A 14707-nucleotide genomic window follows, 5' to 3' on the forward strand; every position below is an offset into this window, starting at 1 on the left:
TACAATAATAGTAATAAAAGAATTGGAATACAGAAAACAAATTCTGCACAATGCAATTGCTCACCACTCACCAAATGTTGTCCAGTCAGTTCCTGAGCAGCGATCCGCCCCCCAGGCCAACTCCCCCCAGTTTATATACTGGGCATGATGTCACATGGTATGGAATACCCCGTTGGCCAGTTTGGGTCAGCTGTCCTGGCTGTGTCCCCTCCCAACTTCTTGCGCCCCTCCAGCCTTCTTGCCGGCTGGTCATGAGAAGCTGAAAAATCCTTGACTTAGTATAAACACTACTTAGCAACAACTGAAAACATCAGTGTGTTATCAACATTTTTCTCATACTGAACCTAAAACATAACACTATACCAGCTACTAGAAAGAAAATTAACTCTACCCCAGCTGAAACCAGGACAGATTCTGAAAGCAAATTTAAGTATTCAGTCATATTTTCTCTTGTGCAAAGAGAAAGCAATGCAAAAAGCAATGTTGATTTACTGTTTCATATTGTTCTGCCCTTCATGTTATTGTTATTACCCTTTATTATTTGCAACATCCGTTTCTGTCATAATTTAACACACGCACTTGTGCTCCTATTTAAAATACTCTTCATGCCTGTTTTTATGTATTTTTTGATACAAATATTTTGATACATAATGTTTTTATTCATTTAGTAGTAACAGTAGAAATGAAAAATCTGGTTTCCTAAAGCAGGCTATGACTTTTGTGGATATAATTCACAACCGTTAGCATTTCTATTTCTAATTTAATTGTCTAGGAACAGATTAATTCAATTTTCCTTAGAGGGCTGATCTCAGCTTTTTCCAAACTGTTTGGAAATTCAGACATCCTTTCCCAAGATTTGTTCCCATACATCTTACACAACAGCACAGTCCCATCACTCTACCCAATGCTCAGTTTCTGTGGCAAGCACAAAACATTTGAGACCCCTACGTTCATTTCTCTGCACAGGGTGGAGTGGAATTCACAATCTCTTCCTTTGCAAAAAAAAAAAAGAAAAAAAACCATGCCAGCCCTCACAATCTGCTCCCAAGTATAGAGTAGTGGAACATCCTCATTCTCCTTTACTGATACTGCTCCACTGTGATCTTTTAACATATTGCTGGCTCTGGGAAGAGGCAGGCGGGACCACAGTTACATAGTCAGAGGATTTATCTGAGAGGTGGGCTACCAGCATTTCAGCCCCTGCTCAAAAGAAAGGGCATCACACAGCCCTCTATCACACAGTTTTAAATCTTTACTTTTTTTTTTTCTTCATCCTCTGTCATTTTTAACAGGTCTAAGGCAGCATCAATACTCCATACAGACAAAAAGAGTAGGGATACAAATGGAGCGATATAAGATAGTTTTGCACTTACCAACCTGGACAACTCAAATGCAAAGTATTTCAATGCAGATGTTCAATCCAGCAAGCATACCAGTTAAGGATAAGATTTTTTAAAAGGTGCAAGAGACAATTACGCACTTGAGGCTCAAAGCAGTTTCCCTTCTCAGATTTGTGCATCATCTGGCTATTAATACAGCTAGGAAAACAGTTTAAAATTAGAGGAGTGACTTATTTAATAGGATTTTTTTTTCCCTAGCAGAATCAGTTAGATCAAAGAGACTAAGAAGGATAGGTTTTGAGATTAACAGTGCATACACTGTACATCTGAATCTCACAGAACGAAGATGAAAAAGCTGTAAATGTCTTTGTGCAGGATTTGTTCTGTTTTCTTTAAAATAAACTGAAATGTCACATTAGTCATTACATTCACGGTGAATGAGTCATCATAACCCAAAGGAACTTAAGGCTTTCACATGCAATTATCTTACAAGAAGATGCCTACAAAACAAAAAAGTTCAAAGCAGAAATGCAACAAAGTATATACATCAGAGTTTGAAATGACACTGCCTTTTTAAGAAAGCATGGGTCACATACTGTGCCTTTTTTCAAAGGCAAACTTTCTACATGTTCTACCCAATCTTGAACAACATACTCCTTCTTTTATTATGCATAATGTAGGTTTGGTTTATTCCTAGAACTTTACCAGCACAGCCAGGAGTGCACAAAAGAATGCTGCTCTTCAGAGACATACAGGTATTCTGGCATACGCCACTGTGTAAATACACCACCACCAGCAAAACCAATTTTTCATTTGCAAAGTCTATTCTATTTATGACTCGTGATTTTCTTATACCAGTACAACTGCAAGTTTGCCTACATAGTTTATTAGTATTGGAAAACTTTAGTCATACACTTATACTTTATCCAGGTAACAAAACATAAACAGTCCTATACAGGGAGAATTACTACTTAAAGCCTGAGGCATAACTAAAAAAAAAAAAAAAAAGACAAAAAAAGCTAAGTAAGGATGCATCCCCAAGGTTATGCAAGAATTTAAGGTCAGAAGAAACTCAAGTCTTTCACTGATGATTCTAACTGCAAGAATTCAATTTGAGTCAAGTAAACATTGTACAGGAGACATGTAGACTTGATTTTTTCTGGTTTCATCACAGCTTTGAGAAAACAGTAACATGTTTATGCAGTTAGAAAGTTTTCTCTTTTATGTCCTGCTTACCCTTTAATAGTCAGAACTGAAATCAAACCTGGATGTAACCAATAAGAGGCATACTGCTCCCATTCATTAACAAACCACATCCATACATCACAGTGGTTCATGACTTAGCCTATAAGAAAATGACTTGTACTCTTCCTCCTCCTGCCAAATCCAAATTTTACTTGTAGATGTTTGTGGGACCTATTCAGAAAACTAAACTTAACCTCACATGGTTAGCTTTCCCAGGTTCCTTCGATAGGAAGTGGAAGAGAAGCTTCAAATGATAACTGAGAGCACCTAAAGTCAGGCTTTCATTGGGAATTCCCCCTAAAAAGTAAGTGGTGGATAACAGGGGAAGAAGGGAGCTGAGAAAGATGGGTCTCCCCAGGCTAAACTTAGTTTCTGTCAATATCCCTCTTCAGTCACATCTTTGGTGGTTTCAGAAGCTTAACAGGTACAAGACACACATTTTACATACAACAAACATTTCTCAGGCTATCCACCTCCTTGTAAGTATTTCCTCTGGCAAACACACAGCTTATTTTTTACGATTTGTTTTAAGGCAACCTGCAAAAAATATTGCCTATGCCTTCAACAAAAAACAAACCTCGGTGTACTTAAGTTCATATTACCTTCAAACACAACAATTTTCTGCCACTTACATCTAGATACCCAGCAGTTTACATTCTCATTAGGGTCGGCTCATTCATTACTTAAAATGTTACTGGGAAAACTCAAGTGTCAAGAAAACAATGAAAGCATAGGTACACAAGACTCCCTCGTCTAGGCGAGCTGCTTCTGTTACTTCCAAGGGTGGCTGGCTGATTAACTGTTGAGAACTGGCCACACCGGTTTTCATATTTTGCAATAGTCCCATTCGATGGTTACAGTAACCAACTGAATAACCTGTTGCTGTGACGCAGCAGTTTACCTTATTTTTCCTTTCTATAACTTTCTCTTAGACCAAGGTGGATATCCTGTAGAAGCTTCAGGGCTTAACTATATAGCTATAGCTGCCTTGATTTCTTGCTTTTCCTGAAATATTGATTAAGTGCTTGAACTTCTTTTTCTTCATGTGCTGCTCTAGGTAGCTGCTCTCTAGTTGTGGTTCTCTTTCTCCCAACTTCAGCCCCACTTTTATCCCTTCTTAAAGCAGAAAGATATAGTTTACACATTATATAGACATGGCTGGAGGATATCTTACTCACAAGACATCTACCTACGTCAGGTTTCTTATCTGGGTGAGAGTATAGTTTCAGAGAATAACAAAGAAGGCTGGAGCCCTGTTATGTGACACCAGGAATAGCAACACTGGGTTGCCCAACGGGGGAGAAGGAAAAAAAAAAAAAAAGAAAAAAAAAAGTCTTGCTTTCACTAGCCACACAATGCCTCAACATGAAAGACTTGCAAAGGGGAAGAGGAGCACTGAAGAATGCATCAGTGGTTAGACTTCACTTTAAGCATTACTGATCAAAGGCTGTGATTAATTAATTATAAAGGCAAAATCTATCACTGAAATGTGTAGGTTCAGAGAGAAAGCAAAAACATGGGGCTCTTTGCCAGTCTGGTGAAAAATGGCTAAGTTTTGTAGTAGAGCTGCAACCCATTCACCACTGGAAAACACTTTCATTTCAACAGGAAGAAAGCTTCTACTACTTTGGAGACTTGTAATTGTAAACTTAGCTTTTGCTGCCAGAACTGAACAACTTAATTTGCAAGTCAATCCCTGATTTACACTATTTTTAACATCTTTTAGACAGAAAAACACAGGCTCTTGGTTGATGCTTGAAAAGCATCAAGTCTCTTTAGAGAGGTTTTTGAGAGTAAAGGAAAGGAACTGAAGTGTCACAAAATGTGAAGATGAAAGCAGAATAAGGCAAAACTGGCTCACTGCACTTAACTGAAACAAAGCAAATGGGATGTTTAATGACATGCAAGCCAACCTTTTAGTCAAGAAGTCATGGGTACATTTTTACTTTCCCTGCATCAACAGTCTTGAGTTTGCTGCTCTTCAAAAAAAAAAAAAAAGTTAGAACAGAGAGTCACATGCATAAACAGAGAACATCATTATAATATTTGCTATTCTGAAAACTGTTTTCAAGTTTCCTGTCTGCCAAAGCAAACAGTAAGCATCAGGACCATATTTATAGCCTTGGAGAGCCTGTAAGCAGAAAGAAAGGACTAGAGTGAGGTATAAACCAAGATAAAACTTTCTGCTCTATTCCAGCTTGGAATGCATAGCACAATGTAACTGTATTCCTGAAACGTTAGAATAAGTAAGTCTGTATGCGCACATTTTGTGACAGATGCTGTCACAAGAATAACTGAACACGAAACCGCCACACTCTACCAGAACCTATGTTGTAGTCCAGAAACAGTCTTGAACTAACTCACTTCGCTTCTAACGATCATTTGCACAGAGTTGTGAGCCTTTATCTCCACAAATCTGCAAAAAGAAAGCACTCTCATTATCATCATGGAGGTGGAGTATTTCCAATAACACTACTTTTTCATCCAGTGGGAAAGAAGCAGCAGAATTTCTGCATAACTGAGGGCAACAATTTTGGCAGAGGGATGATTTTTGTAGCAAGACAGAAGCTCAAAAGTAGATAAAAAAATCCAAAGACTTCAGTTTATAGTCTGAAGCCCTACAGGAAGACAGCAGGTCTCATGCTGCACAGTACAGCAAACTGATTCTCATTTTACAGATTTGAATAAGCAGTAATGGACAACTATCTGGCAAGTCACATGGGAAGCCATTTAATAACTATGACTATGATTGCCACGAACTATTTTAGAGGTCACCTACACCAAGATCTTCAGTATCTTGAATATTACTCAAGAAAGCAGCATGCTGAAGGTGGGTAATCCATACCTTGGCATGACTAGCAAGCACAGGAAAAAAAAGGTTCTACCACATTGATTTCTACAGTGCAAGCTACCTTTAAACAAAAAGATGCCAGATTTAGAGGCTACAGGTGCTTTTTGTTGTTATTTCAGTCAGAAAGCAAAGTTAGTCAGAAAAGGAGACACTGCTACGTGAAAGCAGTAAGAAGACCACCAAACATGCTAGTCTTTACACATACTGCTCTATGCCTATGGCTGCCATTGAAATTTATCTGAAAGCTTAACAAATAAGACATCTGATCTTACATAACAGTTGAAAGACTATCTTACCCTCCTCTTACAGCTTTGGCAATATACCTTACCTACCTCATTCTGCCGAAACTTTTTTCCTACTGTATTTTTAAACAAACCCAGACACATGTATCAAGGCTAACACTGGAACTTATTTGTCCTTAAAGCATATCGAGGTTGAATTCCAAATTAAATTCTCTGCTGGTCAAAGGCAGACTTAAGAAAGAACAAAGCTTAAAAAGATACCATTTCAAGCACTACATTTCAGCAATATGTAGCACTGCTACTCCAAATGAGAATTCATACATGTTGAGTAAGAGGGATGTTATCCATACCACCATTTGGATATGCCAAATTTGCTTAAGTTAGACGGTTTTCATTCAAAACAATACAAAAGTTGATCGGAAAGAAATCCCCCCCCAATCTTCAAATAAGAAAACAAACATGTAAGACATGGTCCAAGAAGTTCTCATTACGTTTACTTTGGGCTATAATAGAGAGCCCAGCCTTAACCTAAGAAGGAACAGCCAAATGTAACATTATACTTTGTCGTGGCTTAACCCCAGCCAGCAACTAAGCACCACACAGCCAATCGCTCACTCCCCCCCACCCAGTGGGATAGGGGAAAGAATCAGGAAAAAAAAAGTAAAACTCGTGGGTTTAATAGGACAGAAATGAAGAAAATAATAATTATTATAATAATAATTATAAAAACAACAATAATAAAATGACAACAACAACAATAATAATAATAGAAATGGAATATACAAAACAAGTGATGCACAATGCAATTGCTTGCCACTCACCGACCAATGCCCAGTCAGTTCCTGAGCAGCGATCCGCCCCCCAGGCCAGGTCCCTCCAGTTTATATACTGCGCATGACATCACATCTTACAGAATATCCCTTTGGCCAGTTTGGGTCAGCTGCCCTGGCTGTGTCCCCTCCCAATTTCTTGTGCCCCTCCAGCTTTCTTGCTGGCCAGGCATGAGAAGCTGAAAAATACTTGACTTAGTATAAACACTACTCACAACAACTGAAAACATCAGTGTGTTACCAACATTCTTCTCATCCTAAATCCAAAACGTGACTATACCAGCTACTAGAAAGAAAATTAACAATATCCCAGACAGAATCAGAACATACTTATCCATAAGTATTTAAGAAAATGCCCACCTTAATTTATAAGAATTTTTTTTTAATCCAATTTTTGAGAATTTAGCAATAGTAAGTTTCTATGTGCGCTAGTACTCGTTTTAACGTAGAAGTCCGAAGTCATGTAGGCAAGCCAATACTTACATTTCTGGTTTCTACTGAACTCTTTAATTGCACCACTCAAGACAGAATGCATTATTAGCATTTCATATCCACTGGAATTGTAAAAAGCAGCCTTTCAGCCAATTATTTTAAAAAATTCTCAAAAAAGACTTAGAGTCACATTTATAATAAAGGCATTCTCAAGCTATCCAGCAGGTTTGATTTTTTTTAGCTTGTGTCCTTTGTGCGAAGCGTTTGAAATATATATGCTAGTCTGGTTAGTCACTTAAGTTTGGTCATAACTGCTTTTCACAAAAAAAATACAAATAAAAATCCTTTCATTTTCCAAACAGGTATGAAGTAATTTGCAGTCTATCATTATGTTTCTTCCCCAAGAACACAGAGAACGTTTACTGCCTTAACTTCTAACATGCTACCTTAAAAAGAGTGACACAAAAACTTTTACTAACTTTGTCTTTAGTCTACACAAAAAAATAGCCAATAAAAGCAACTAAAAGCAAACAATTTTCTTTTTACTAACATGTCCATGTACAGGCTCAGATTTAGCTTTGTTAAATACATCACAATAAGCCAAGAAAATACTAGAGAAGTCACCAGAATTCACACTAACACAGCCTACAGAAAAAAAGAAAGAAGATCAAACGTCCTGTTTGTTTACAAGCTAAGCCCTCATGCAGGTCTAAAAGTTTAGCCACAGGCATTAAGTTTGAAATCAGCACAAGTCTGTGTTTGCAACATGCTGGATCTTAACAGCAAAAGAGAAAATTGCATTAAAAAGACTGGCATAGAACAGGCATTTAATTTAGATGTAAAGAATTTTGTTCAGTTTTTGCATCCTTTCTGAGATTGCAGCGTGAACAATATGTTAAGTTGTGCTTGGACACTTCAGAAGATCAATCGTGTTTGGCATTAACAACACAGTTAATCAGCTTACATCACATTTAAAGCTTGTGACAGCTTCTGTAAATGTTTTTTCCCTATTTGACATATGAAGGCCCCAGCATATCACCAGATCCTGTTGCTACACAGATTATCGGGTCATGCAGCAAAGACACATCAGATATCCCTGGATGATAGTGCAGGCTGATTAAAAGTTATGGCTCTAGTTTTTTCCTCTTTTTTTAAAATGTGCAGTACTAAACTTCAAGTTTTATAACATCCTACTGATACAATCAGCTTCCGAAACGTAGCATGACTTTCGCTAATGGTGCCTTTATCACTGGGTTGCGGGGCAGGGAGGGGAGGGACGTTTGCTATTCAAACATCCTTCTAACAGCCACGACGCCCTCGTCCACCGTCTCCGTTTCGACAGAGAGAAGAGTAAGCCCCGACAGCCCAGAAGCGCTAACGCTTCACTGCAGGCACAGCGCACTAAGCGCCCGGGGCCCTCACCGCCGCCCGACCACTGCCCAAGAGTTCGCCTCGCCTCCGTCCCTCGCAAGGGTTAAATCCGCTGACGCCGCAGCCTAGGGGAGGAGCCGGGGCATAGAAAGGGAGAGAAAAATGGAGAAATCAAGGAAGGAGCTGCCCGGGGACTCACCTGCAGCGCCTGCCACCTGCGCCGCCCCTCTCCGCCCGCGGCAGGCCGAGCGCCGCCCGGAGAGCCCAGCGCTCCCCGAGAAACGGCCGCGGCGGGCAGGAGCAGGGAATTTAACAACAATCACGATAATAACTAAAATTAAAAAAGCCCAGAAACCGCCTCCGCCCTGCCGGCCCCGCGCGGTGCCGGGTAAGGGCTAGCCCGAGCGCGGAAGCTCTGCCAGGGTAGGGCAGGGCAGGAAGGAGCCCTTCCCAGGGACCGACTCGGCGCCAGGGGAACGTGCTGAGCGTCCTTCCCTCTCCGGCGAGGAGGGAGGTTTCCTCCAGAGGTGGGAGAGGGAAGGGGCCAGGGGGAGGAGAGGGGTCCCCCCCGCCGGAGTGCCGGCTTCCTGCCGCGCCCCGAGGAGGGGGCGGTGGAAAGCGGACGAGGCGCCAGGTCCAGCGCCCGTCCCCGCCTGTCAGGCGCCCTCCCTGCCTCCCTTCCTTCCCGCGGCCGCTCACCTGCCGCCGGCTCGCCCCGCCGACAGCCGCCACCGGGTTCCCCTCGTCCGCTCCAAGGGTCGCGGCGCTCCCGGCCTGGAGCTTTTCTCCGCGCCCGCCGCCTCCTCAGGAGCCACCGGACCCGCCGCCGCTCCTGTCTGGGGACGACGCGGCCACCATGTTACTTTCTCCCCCGCAAACGCCTACAGGCGGGTCCAGGGCCCGCCCCGAAAGGAGGCGGTGGCGGGGCAGGCGAGCGGGCGCGCAGCCCGCCCGGAGTCGCTGCTGCGGCCTGGGGGCGCCCGCGGGCGGCGGGAGCCGGCGTGCTGCGAGAGGGAGAGCCCGGCGCTCGGCCGCCTTCGCCGCCTCGGCCCGGGCACCTGCGTGCGTGCCTGCCTGCCTGCCTGCCTGGGCCCCGCGGCGGGGAGGCAGAGGGTGTGCGTGAGGGAGAGGGGGCCAGCCCGGGGGACCCCTCTAGGCAGGCAGCGGGGTGAGGGTTAAGGATCTGTGGGGTGCCGTCCCCGGTTGGCGCCGGCCTGCGCCCCGGCTGGGGCTTCTCTCAGGTGTTGGTTTGTACCAGAAAAGAAAATGTCAGAAAGGGGCTTCGGTGGGTGGTTTCAGCCGTCAGCGCGGACAAGGCTGCTCGCTTTGTAGGTGATTCTCATTACCTGATCAGTGCTCGGTGCATTTTCTGTTAAGATGGCAAGCTGTAGCAGTAGAGACAAGTTCAGAGGGGCACGCCTGGGCCCTGGGGAGGCCAGGAGTGCATTTCATTGAAGTTGTAAGGGAGCAGTTGTGTCAGCTGAATGTCTGTAACTCCATGGGGCCTGAGGGAATTCATCCCAGTGTACTGGAGGAGGGAGCAGATGTTACAGCAGGACACTTCTCAGTCATGTACCAGAGGTCTTGGGACTCTGGGGAGGTCCCTGCTGACTGGAAGCTCGCCAACATTATTCCAGTTTACCAGAAGGGCATGAGGGAAGACCCCTTGCTCTGTGTGCCTGGAGACATCTGCCACGGCCAGAGCAACCTGACGGGGCCCTGGGAAGACATGGCCGAGGCCTCGGTGACTGGTGTGAAACACCAATGTCAAGCACAAGACAAGAGATGGGAGGGTGGAGCGGGCAGTGGCGTTGCTGTAACCCCAGATGTGTGTCACTACATTGCTCATGCCATCATTAAATTCCACCTACCCAAAGGAGAGAATGAGGCTAAGAGAAAGGCAGCTAATTTATGTCTTTTTGTACCTCTCTGGCCCAGGGAGGTTAGCTCTGATCCTTGCACCTAAAATAATAGTTTTTTTCTGGAATATCGTGAGTTTCGTGATCCATACTGCCCTTATTATCTTTTAAGAGGAGCAGATAATTTAAAAATATTTTTTTTGTTGTTAAAAAATAACACTCAGTAGCATGCATGTGCCAGGCAGCTTGTGACTGATGCTGAAAACCTATAATTTAAGAATTTTACATTATAGCAAATCATTCCATTTCATTTCCATTTGAGTAGCACAAAAAAATCCTATTCAAGGTAGGTTCGGAGAGTTTTCAAGAATTGTCTTCACTTTGTCACCAGTTGTCAGATCTACAGCTCCAGGAGGGCCTGATCCTTTAGCCTCGTTGGAGCAAATAATTTGTTTACTCTGGGTGCCTCTGACACACATAGGTGAGGATTTATGCAGATTGAGTCTGTGATAAGCTTACTTTGAGTCCTTGGGAATAAAAAGACCTTCCCTTTACAGATCCCTGACTGAGTACTTGATAATTTCTTCATAACTGCTGGAAAATTTCATTCCTTAATCCTGTAGCTGCCTCCAGAGTCATATGAATTAGGGACATGACATCAGAGACCACTTCATCTTCTCTGGCTTTTGGAATTGACATTCGGAGTAGGAGTTTTGTCCAGAAAGGGGATAATGAAAATGAACAAAGGGACGGTTGCCTGCTGTTCCAAGGAGTTCTGCTAATCACAGTCTGTTAAAAATTGCTTGAAGTAATGCTGTCAGTGTAGTATGTGGAAGATCCTGATCAATGTTTACTTTTGAATAGCTGTATAAGATAGAAAGCTCTGAGTCCAAGTGTTTCATCTTACTGTACAGCTGGTTAGGATTTCACAATTTATTCACTCAGACTGTATGATATGGGCTGGAAGTTGAAGATTCACAAGCTCTTTCTGGCTTTAATAATTTAATCAGTGACATACAGAGATGGGGTAAACACAGTCATTTTCATACATAGCTTCAGGTTAAAACAGGTATCTGATTCACTTTAATTAAAAATGTAATTGTAATTGACAATGCTATTTCAGCAGACCCATTTATCTGAAAAACACCATTTTGTCTGAAAGTGTTAGAATTTCAGTCCAGTCTTGGAAATTTTCTCTAATTGTCACTGTGTTAAGAGATCAAAACCCAAATTAGATAGGCCCTTCTTGCTGGAAAGGTCTTTGTAAATACCAGCAGGTGAGCAGAGGGATCTCTTTCTTTATACAGTCTTCTCTGACCAATTAACACATGCTGCTTAAAATACTGGCCTGAATTCAGGAATACTTTGAAGTTATTCATTTAAAAAATCAAGTTATCTCAATCTTCTCTGCATAAAACGTGGCAGGGCTTTTCGAAATATTTATCTTCTTAAGGCTTTCTATGTTTATTTTTCTGGAAACATGTTCCCTTTCCCTTTAAAAGCTTTCAGTTACAGTCTGTCTGTGTCCATCTTGGAAGATAACGGGTCTTAGAATTGTTTTCAAAATGCTTATGATTCCCTTGAACGTTATTTCTTATATGAGTCCCCAGCAGTCGAAAAAGAGAGGTTACTCCTGCTAAAAAGGACTGAGCATGGTACCTCTTGGTTTGGGCAACCTATAGAAAATGGGGTTTTAAATAAGCATAAGATTCTTCCAATGTTTGTTTCTGCTAGGGCTCTGCGTTGTCTGGTCTTCGCTGATAGCTTTTGCTTTGTATTTTTTAGCAGGTTCCTGGGTTTGCTGTTACTCAACAGCCACTTCTCTCTACTCAACTGAACGTTCCATATGCTGCTGCATGTTGAACCTGACCAGCCAGCCCACATGAGTGAAAATGCACAAAGAAAGACAGTTGTTTCGTAAGTACAGTCAGATTTGTGATGTGTGTGGTTTTTGATCTACCTGTAATTGACGAGATAATTGATCCTATCCTAATATGAATATTTCTGAACATGAATTTTGTTTTAAAGTTCAGGTCAGTTTATGCTGACTCACTCTGTCCCTCGCCTATCTAACCTAACTTATGACCTGTAGGTATTTACCTAGGTCTTATTGGCTGTTTTAGTAACATAACCTCGTTTTTACTTTCCAAGAAAACGCATTTCTTGTAACCAGTTCAGTACCGTAGACCCTGAAATTCTCATTATCTTAAGTCTTCACTGTTTTCGTCATAATAGTCATCACGGATAACTACTTTTGTTCCATTTAGACTTTTGCAATACAATGAGGACAGCAAAGTGACTGTGAACTTGATTTGGTTTCTCTTTCACTTGTAATCACATTATATAATGTGTGTAACAGATACATAAAATAACAATCAAGGTAAGGAGAATATCCAAATGATTCATATTAAACAGATGATGTTGGTAGTCTGGGGCAGAAATGGTTATCTGTCCTTGGGGAATACTGTGTTGCCAAGATATCTATTAGTATTTTACACTGAAAAGGGCAGTGTTAAGAGAAAACAGATATATAGTTTAGTTTAGAGATGCTATGATTTCAGTTGAATATATTGAAAATACCTGGAGGAGATGTCTTACAAAGAGACTAAAAGATCATTAACTTGCTCGGTTTATCAAAAGATTTGGGTTGACTTGATTAGAATAAATAAATACCTTCACAAAGGGTAAATAGGACTTCTTAATTTAGAGAAAAGCAACAAGAAATAACAGCTGGAATATAATGCCATACAAACTCAGATGTGAAATAAGACATTGTTCCTTACCATGTAATAATAACTGATAGATGGTAGATACTTAAATTCTGGCTGCTTTTCTGGGAAGCATTGTTTACTCCTGTGTAGTCTGAAGAAGACGATATGAGGTAATGATTTTTCTTGGCTTCAACATCCATGATTAACTACAACATTTAGCTCATTTATTTAAAAAAATAGAGCCTACCCAACTAGCCTTCCGTTGGTCCTGTGAGGACTGATTGGAAGTGCCTAACACTGAGTAAAATTAATTTGTTATTTTATCTATCCTTAACAGAAAGATAAAAGGTAAATGCGGAAAGCTTTGCCTATATTAATAGTATGTTCCTTGTTAAGTCTCACAGATACTGTTGGAAATAGACATGCTCCTAGAAAACTGAACAAAACAGAAAAGGAAATGGAGGCAAGTAAACATAAACATTATCATTATATTGCTGTTTTCATTTAAGAATTAAAGGAGCAACAATTCTTACACTAGGGAAGTGCAAAATGCCTTCTGAGAAGGGAGCGGGGAGGTGGCTGGGGACTAAAGCTATTGTGAGAGTCTTTGAGTATGAACCCAGGTGTCTGGGAGCTGCATGGCATCAGTTACTCCTCACTGCGAGTGGGCGGGGTTTCTCCCTGAGAGTTAACCACAGGCCACTGCTGCTTGACTGCAGATTTCTCACTACTTTTCTGTCCTCTGACTCTACCCCTCCTCTAGACACTTCTTCCCTGTTACTGCCCATTATCTAATCTCAGTGACAGCCAGGTGTCCTCAGCCATCCTGCTGTGTGAGGGTACATATGAGGGGGAAAGCTTTCTATTAAGCAGTTCTCATGCTAGGATCTTTGGCTACATACTAATGAAGACTGTGTTTAGTATGTCTGCAGGGACAGACGTCTTAATGCAATCTGAGACCCGTTAACTCAGGTTGTGATTCCACAAACACTTCAAGCTAATGGGGATGCCTCCATCACATCCTAGTGCCTAGTTCTTGATTCTCTTCTTACCTCTTTTATGCTGGCAAGACAGCTCATGTTCTTGTGGAGTGAATAAAGCTAGGCAACTAATGTAATAAAAAAAAAAAACCCAAAACCCACAGGTTTAGTTTTCTTGTGGCTTCCAAATGCTTTTGCTAGCAAAAGAAAGGTGTCAGCAAAGGGATTCCTTTCCCAAGCTAGTAAGTCAGCTTAAGGAGTCCTTCAGAAAGTACCTCTGAAAAGCAATTGCTTACTCATAGCAGGTCTCGTTACTGTGGAAGCAGATAAGTACTCTTGGAGCTGTGGGACAGCAGGTAGAGCTGCCTCATCCAGACAGTTCAGGTTTCTACAAAAAAAACTTAACAATTTACATTTGGGGTAAGTGGACTTAGAAGCTAAGTCCACTGTTATGATTTTAATCCTTGAAGCACCTACCTGAGACCCTTCCCTCAAGAGGAAAAAATATCACTCATTTTGGGGGTTTTTTTTTCCTTTCATAGTTTCTTTTTCATTTACTAAGTGCTTTATGGGGAAAAGGGTGTGAAGTCAGATGTGAGAATAGACTGGGTACAGAGGCTGGTTTGTGTGTAGAAAGAATATTTGATTCTGTTGGGGAGTCCTAGAGTACGGAAGTGATTCTCTTTTGGGGCTCCACAGGTAAACAGCTAGATGAATGCTGCCTAGCCCTTTTGTTTTCTCAGGTAATGGTGTTTTCATTTGAACATAAAAGACTGCAGCATTCCCAGAGGCCTCTCTGTTCAAGTTATTTATCACCTGCTTAAAAAAGCTGGGGAAAAGGATCTT

The 14707-nt window shown here is 41.8% G+C and overlaps 1 protein-coding gene and 1 long non-coding RNA gene across 8 annotated transcripts in view; one reads left to right on the forward strand and one right to left on the reverse strand.

The window, feature by feature from the left end:
* DENND4C (DENN domain containing 4C) overlaps positions 1 to 9181 on the reverse strand; it is a 78065-nt gene extending 68884 nt beyond the window's left edge. For all 7 annotated transcript variants that reach the window (XR_008233895.1, XM_052779118.1, XM_052779120.1 and 4 more), the window contains exon 1: positions 9011 to 9181. The gene's annotated coding sequence lies outside the window, so the exon portion shown is untranslated. The remainder of the gene's footprint in view (positions 1 to 9010) is intronic.
* On the forward strand, positions 8737 to 13346 carry LOC128137882 (uncharacterized). Its single transcript, XR_008233896.1, has 3 exons — positions 8737 to 8838; positions 11959 to 12091; positions 13286 to 13346. It is a non-coding gene; the product is annotated as an uncharacterized LOC128137882 (long non-coding RNA).
* The last annotated feature ends 1361 nt before the right edge of the window (positions 13347 to 14707 follow it).

The sequence above is a fragment of the Harpia harpyja genome, chromosome Z (genome assembly GCF_026419915.1).
Source record: "Harpia harpyja isolate bHarHar1 chromosome Z, bHarHar1 primary haplotype, whole genome shotgun sequence".
Classification (NCBI taxonomy): Eukaryota; Metazoa; Chordata; class Aves; order Accipitriformes; family Accipitridae; genus Harpia; species Harpia harpyja.